Raw genomic sequence first — 7,685 nt, forward strand, 5'->3', positions numbered from 1 at the left:
GTGAGCTATCTCAATACCTGTGGATAGGGGCAGCACCCCTCCCTGACTGCTGATATTTCTCTCCAGAATTTGCTAGAATCCAACCCACCCCATCACTGTCAATGATTATGAATGTATAAAAGAAATAATACTAATACTGGTAACACCAACCATCGTAACTTCTATTTTTCCTAATGGAGAGGAACCATTCTAACTATTTTTACATCCAACCACACATTTCATCCTCACAATAGCCTAGTGACACATACTACTATTATTCTCATTTTACAGATGAGTAAATGTGCATAAAGGGGTTGTCATTGACTCAAGGTCACTCCGTTTCCCAAGGCTGCACCATCCCAGATGAAGCCAAAATCTCAACCCAGGCATGCCAGCTGCAGAACTCACATTTTTGGTCCCTGCACTATGGGACCTCACCTCTGTTAGAAGCTATCTAGAATCAAATGGAGGCTTACTTGATCAGCCTGTACATTTACAAACGTGAGGAAGAAAGCGAGGATCTTTCAATCCTACAACTTTTGTGTTATTACCTGGCACGGAGGGATCTGCATAGCCTATCTGGTTGAATGCTATCATTCCCCCGATCCTTTCTCTCCCCATGCTCCATTAGCCACCCCCCCTGATGTTAGAGTCTCCTGTTAAAGTGGATGGAAATTCAATGCTCAGACACGCAGAAAAATATGGATGCGCTACCCACTGGCTGCTTGGATGGAAATGCAGGAGAATGGAAAAAATTGATGCCACGGGCAGCCAAGGAGCTCCTCTCCTGATACCTCATGGCAGGACAAGGCAAGTGTAGCCAGTGGTTGGCAGTTCCTTCCTTCCCTTACTTGAATCATCTCAGGAGTGAACTACATGTATTGTTAAAATAGCCATTGAGGGGGGCACCTGGGTGGCTCAGTTGGTTAAACGACTGCCTTCGGCTCAGGTCATGATCCTGGAGTCCCGGGATCGAGTCCCGCATCGGGCTCTCTGCTCAGCAAGGGGTCTGCTTCTCCCTTTGACCCTCTTCCCTCTCGTGCTCTCTGTCTCTCATTCTCTCTCTCTCAAATAAATAAATAAAATCTTAAAAAAAAAATAGCCATTGAGGGGTGAAAAGAATGGCGTGATCTTATGGGAGTCTGAAAGGTCTCTCTGCTTTTCTCATGCATTTTAAAGTTGAGCTGGCTGTCTTTGGAGTCGTCTCTTTTGCAGGCCAAAATGTTTATGTGTTTTGAAGAAAATGATGATGTGTGTTCAGCTTTGTAGTTTTGCTAAACATTTAAAAGCATAAAAGAGAGTCTTTTAAAGATGTAACTGCAATCGAAATGCCTGGAGAGGAGAAGCAGCAGAAATGGCTAGTGGAGGCGTGCTCCAAAGCTCTGAGCATGATGTTCCATCTGAAGGAGATCAGAAGAATTCACTGGGGTTACCAAAAAAATATATTTACAGAAGCAGCAACATGCAAGACGCCGAGATCCACACCAATAGTCAGGTATGATATTTGCTGACTCTCTTTTCAAATGCATTTTTTATAACAGCTAAAGGGTTGGCAAACGTGGATGTCACTTCCAGGTCCGCGTGAGAACTGCACACACCTGTGAGCCTAGGTGCCCCATCAGGTGAGCGTGTGGACAGAATGCACCAGAAGACCTGCTAGTCTCGGAATCGCATCCATGACACAGTTCCACATTTTCAGGACTAAGGCCACAGTGCTTTTCAAGGAAATTTCTAGTAAGAAATCTGGTAAAGGAGCAGGTTTTTCTCATCTTCTGATTCAGTGACAAGAACATGCCCACCCACTGATCAGCTTTAAGGTAAAAGCCAATGGCGTTGTAAGGCCTAGGCCTCCAGGTCACAACTCTCCCCAGAATGTTACCTCTTCCCATTTCATGTGTTCCTCATTTTTGAAGCAAAACTCCCAGCCCCCTCGTGTCTCGGGGCCCTGCTCCCAGGAAGAGAATGCCCTTCCTCTGCATTTGATGCGCTTGCTGTGGGGAAGACGGATGCAGACAGGGTCCCCCTCTCATTCCCCCTTTTCCTCTGACTACCTCCCTTCTCTGCCTTGGGCTTTGTCAGTTCCTTTCTCTCCACACTGCATCTCTTTTAGTTCCAAAAATAGATCATTCAATTTAGGAAGAACAATTAACTGGGATGAAAAAAAAAATCTGAAGTATGGGGAGGCATTTCAGCTTCTCTATCAGGCAGGAAGAAATTTGCCATGCCTTGACTGTGTCTTTACTGTTTACTGAGCTTCAGGAGATTCATGGACTCAGCAAGGTCAGACTCAGTTTCTCCAGTTCCACGGCACTGCCCCGGAGAGCTCCAAACACGTCGTCACAGAACAGTGACACAAAGAACAGACCCCGCTGCTGTGATTTCACTAGTGTTTGTCCTAGATTTGCCCCAGAAAGAGATCTGGGATGGTCTGCGTGATTTCTTACCAGCAGATATCTATTACCTTCCAATGCATCGACCTGTCCCTTGAAAACTAGTCTCTCCAGAGTGTTCTAATAGCTCCAACGGAATTTTCATTCAAGACTGCAGTCATCTTAGGGCAAAGGTTCTCAAAGTATGATCCTTAGAAACCCCTGAATCAGAATCATGTGGGATCTTTGTTAAAGAGGCAGATTCCCAACCTACTTCTCAGACAGAATATCTGGGTGATGCTAATGTGCACTAATGTTTGAGAAATGCTAACAAGGATTCTTCATAAAGGCATAGCCAAGTTTAAAGAGTTAAGTAAAGAGCCTCTAGAACAGTGGTTCTCAACGGAGGTAACTTCGCCTTCGAGGGTGTCAGGACTGGAGGCATGTGGGTGCTATGGCATCTGGTACGTAGAGACCAGGGACGGTGCTAAGTGTCCTCTAACATACAAGACAGCCATCCACAACAGAGAATTATCCAGCCCAAAACCCCAATGGTGCTGACAGTGAGCAACCCTGCTAGAGACAGATGGGTCATTTCTGATCCCAATGTGGAATTCCCAATCACCACACCAAAAATCCCAAGAGTTTTTTAATGCCTAGATGAATGTTTTTTCTTTTTTTTTTCTTTTTTTGAAGATTTTTTTTATTTATTTATTTGACAGAGAGAGAGAGAGAGAACGAGTGCAGAGGAGGGGGAGAGGGAGAAGCAGGCTCCCCGCTGAGCAGGGAGCTCGATGCGGGGCCCAATCCCAGGACCCTGGGATCATGACCCGAGCCAAAGACAGACACTTAACCGACTGAGCCACCCAGGCACCCCAAGACAAATATTTTTCAAATTGCAAATCATTAAATCAGTTTAGTGTGGTTTATGGCCAGCATTTTTTTTTTTAATGGAGTGAGATGGAAGAGAATAGAAGAGAATCAGATATATCAGAGTATATCACACATAGTAAAGGTATTATTTTATGAAATTTCTATTTTGGTTGCATGCACGACTTAGTTACTGTGTAACACATAAAAGAGGATGGAAAACGCGTTCCTCTTTTATATAGCTTTACTATTAAATATATTACATTTCCATGAAAATGTACAAACCACAAAAACATGACCTAATGAGTTGTTATGGGTTTGTTTGGGGTTTTTTTAGATTTTTTTATTTATTTGAAGAGCAGTGGGGCAGAAGGAGAGGGAGACAGAGTCTTAAGCAGACTGTGTTGAGCACAGAAGCTGACATGGGGCTCAATCTCACAACCCTGAGATCACGACCTGAGCAGAAACCAATCACCGGATGCTTAACAGACTGCACCACCCAGGCACCCCCTTAATTATGTTTTTATGAAATCAACACTGTGTAACTCTCACCCAAGACAAGGAATAGGATTCAGTAGCCCAAAGCCCTTATATACCCCTTCACATCATAACTCCGTTTCTCTCCACTAAAGATAACAATTATCCTAACTTTTGTGGTCATCACATCTTCTCATTTTTCTTATAATTTTTAAGTGTATATCTCTAGTTTGAGATTTTCAGTTTGAACTTCATATAAATGGTATTCTATATATCTGATCCCTTTTACCAACTTTATCTTTAGGAGACTCTGCCATGTTGTTGTACATAGCGGCAGTGCATGAATTTTTATGACCACATAACATTCCAATGTATGCAAATACCAATATATGTACCCATTCTATTGTTTGGACATTTGGATTGTTTTCAATATGGGGCTCTGATGTATAACACAGATATGAACATTCTTGTACATCTGCTGATACACATATGCATACACTATGTTAAATATATACTAAAAATTGCCAGATCTTATGGTGTGTGCATATTTAGCTTTAGTAAATGATGCTTTCCAAAGTATATGTATTATTTTTTAAAGATTTTATTTATTTATTTGACAGAGACACAGTGAGAGAGGGGACATAAGCAGAGAGAGAAGCAGGCCTCCTGCTGACAGGGAGCCTGATGTGGGACTCGATCCCAGGACCCTGGGATCATGACCTGAGCCGAAGGCAGACGCCTAATGACTGAGCCACCCAGGCGCCCCAAAGTATGTGTATTAACGGACACTCCCATCAAGAAAGTATGAGAGTTCCAATTTCCCCACAACCTCAGTGCACTTGGTGCTGTCTGTATTTTAAATTATAGACATTCTAGAAGTTATGTAGCAGTATCATATTGCAGTTTTACTTTTCTATTCCCCAATTAGTAATAAGATTGAGCATATTTTCATGTTTACTGACCATTTAGATATCCTATTTGGTGGCATGTCTGTTTAAGTTTCTTGACCATTTTTATATGGGATAGTCTGCTCTTTTTTACTAATTTGTAGGGATTTTTAAAATATTTTCTTAAGGGGCGCCTGGGTGGCTCAGTCGTTAAGCGTCTGCCTTCGGCTCAGATCATGATCCCAGGGTCCTGGGATCGAGCCCCGCATCGGGCTCCCTGCTCGGGGGGAAGCCTGCTTCTCCCTCTCCCACTCCCCCTGCTTGTGTTCCCTCTCTCACTGTGTCTCTCTCTGTCAAATAAATAAATAAAATCTTTAAAAAAAATTTTAAAAATTAAAAAATAAAAATAAAATATTTTCTTAAAATAGCTTTTATGTGTTGCAAATATCTTCTCCCACTGAACAGCTTGCCTTTTTAATCTCTTAACTGTTCTTTGAACAGTTAAATAGAACTTACTAATTTTAATATAGTCAAATTGACCCATCTTTTCCTTTGTGATTAGCCCTTGTTGTAACAAGTTTTATTGGTTTGTAATTTTGTTAGTTAACATACAGTGCAACATTGGTTTCTGGAGTAGATGTTGTAACCAGTTTAAAGTATCTTTCCCTACACTAAGTCTAGGAAGGTATGTTCCTATATTATCTTCTAGTAACTTTATTGTTTTGTTTTTCACATTTAGGTGCACAGTCTACCTGGAATAACTGTAGTGAGAAGTAGATTTTCATGACTTTCCCATATGAATAGGTAAACGTCTCAGCTTACATATGCAAAGGACGATCCTTTCACCAGAGTTCTGGAGGGCCAACACTCATAAATTGAGATTTCATATCTATTTGGCTAGGTGTACTGTGTCATCTATTTTTCTATTTGGTTGTCCTTGCACCCCTACTATATTGTATAAATTAGTTTAACCAATTTGATGTAAGGCAAAGCAAAACCTCCTGTCTTTCTCTTCAAGATTGTTTTGTCTCATTGGTCCTTTGTGTATCCATGTAGATTTTAGAATCAGCTTGTGAAGTTCCTCAAAATATCCTATTGAAATTGTATTGACTGTATAGATCAGAAGAGAAGGAATCGACATCTCCAAATATTAGATCTTCTAATCTGAAAGCATGGTATATGTCTCTATTACAATCTTTCTAAATTTCCATTAACTAGGATTTAAAATTTTCTGTATAGGGACCTTAGACATATTTGGTTAGATTTGTTAATCAGTTTTTTATATTTTTGATGATATCAAAATGATTTTTGATGATATCAAAACATCAAAACTTTAAATATTATAAATGGTAACTTTTAAAATATTTTAGTTTCTGTTTATAATTGATTAGGGAAATATATTTGATTTTTGTTTTTTGAGCTTCTACTTGCCAAATTCACCTATCAATTCTAATAATTTATCTGTGAATTCTTTGGCAATTACTACATATACATACCATTTACAAACAATGACAGGTTTATTTCTTGCATCTAATATTCATTTTTTTTTTCTTTTCTCATGCCACTGGATAGAACTTACAGTGAAAAGCAGAATATAAGTTTGGATATTAGGATCTTTGTCTTGTTCCTGATGTCAAGTGAAAATTTTCAACACTTAACCATTAAGAATCATGTTTGGGGGGGGGAGGGAAGAATCATGCTATTTGTAAGTTTTTTTTCTTTTTTTATATTATTTAAATTCAATTAGCCAGCACATAGTACATCACTAGTTATTTGTGAGGGTTGTTTTGTTTTGTTTTTTTAAGATTTTATTTATTTATTTGACAGAGAGACACAGTGAGAGAAGGAACACAAGCAGGGGGAGTGGGAGAGGGAGAAGCAGGCTTCCCGCCGAGCAGGGAGCCGGATGCAGGTCTTGATCCCAGGATCCTGGGACCATGACCTGAGCTGCAGACAGAAGCTTAACCACTGAGCCACCCAGGCACCCTTATTTGTAAGTTTTTATAGACAGTTTTGACCAGATTAAGAATACTCTCTTGGGTATTCCTAGCTTATAAAAAGTTTGTACCATGAATGGATGTTGGATTCTACTACATGCCTTTACTACATCTATTCCGTTAACACTATCATTTTTCTCCTTTATTCCACTGACATGTCAAACTATATTAATATTTGAATATTATATGAACCCTGTATTAGTGAAATAAACTCAACTCATTCATAATGTGTACCCTTTTTACATATTGAAGGATTTGGTTAACAGTATATGTTGTTTAGAATTTTTACATCTACATTGATAAAAGAGGTAGGCCTATCTATTTTATTTCACATAATAGCTTTGTAGATTATTGATATCAAGGTTATAGTGGCTATAAAGTGTTACATTTTTTTTCTAATTCTGTGGAAGAGTATATATGAGACTGGTGTTCTTTGTTCTTTAAATGTTATGCAGAAACACAACAGTAAAGCATTCTGAACTTGAAACTTATTTTGTGGAAAAGTGTTTAATTACAGATTCAATTTTTTGACAGTTATAGGGCTTTGCAGATGCTCAGTTTCACTCTGTGGCCACTTCAGTAAATTTGATTTATTAGAAATTTGTTACTTCATTATTGGCAAATCTATTCACAAGATCCCCTTATTTTAGTTGCTACAGAATCTATATTGATAACACTTTTTAAAAATTCCTCACAGTGATTCTGACTTCTTCCTTTTCTTTTGATCAGTCTTGCTAGAAATTCATCCATTTTATTAGGCTTTTTAAATATCTGATCTATCAGTTGTTAAGAAAATGTGTTAAAAATCTCTGCCCAAGATTGTGCATTTGTTTATTTCTCCTTGTAGTTTTAAAAATATTTGTTTTACATATTTTGAGACTGTTTTATTATATGCATACAAATCTAGAACAACTATCTACTTGGAAAAAAATTAAGTTGGATCCATATCTCAAATACATATCAGGATAACAAGCCAAAAAAAAAATGTTTTAAGAGACAGTAAAAGCAATGCTCTACACTCTCCTTATGAAAGCCTTTTAGACTCTTCTAAAATCCTTAGAATGCCTAAAATAAAATATTGATAAATTTGACAATTATAAAACTTT

Source organism: Neomonachus schauinslandi, chromosome 6 (genome assembly GCF_002201575.2).
Source record: "Neomonachus schauinslandi chromosome 6, ASM220157v2, whole genome shotgun sequence".
Lineage (NCBI taxonomy): Eukaryota > Metazoa > Chordata > Mammalia > Carnivora > Phocidae > Neomonachus > Neomonachus schauinslandi.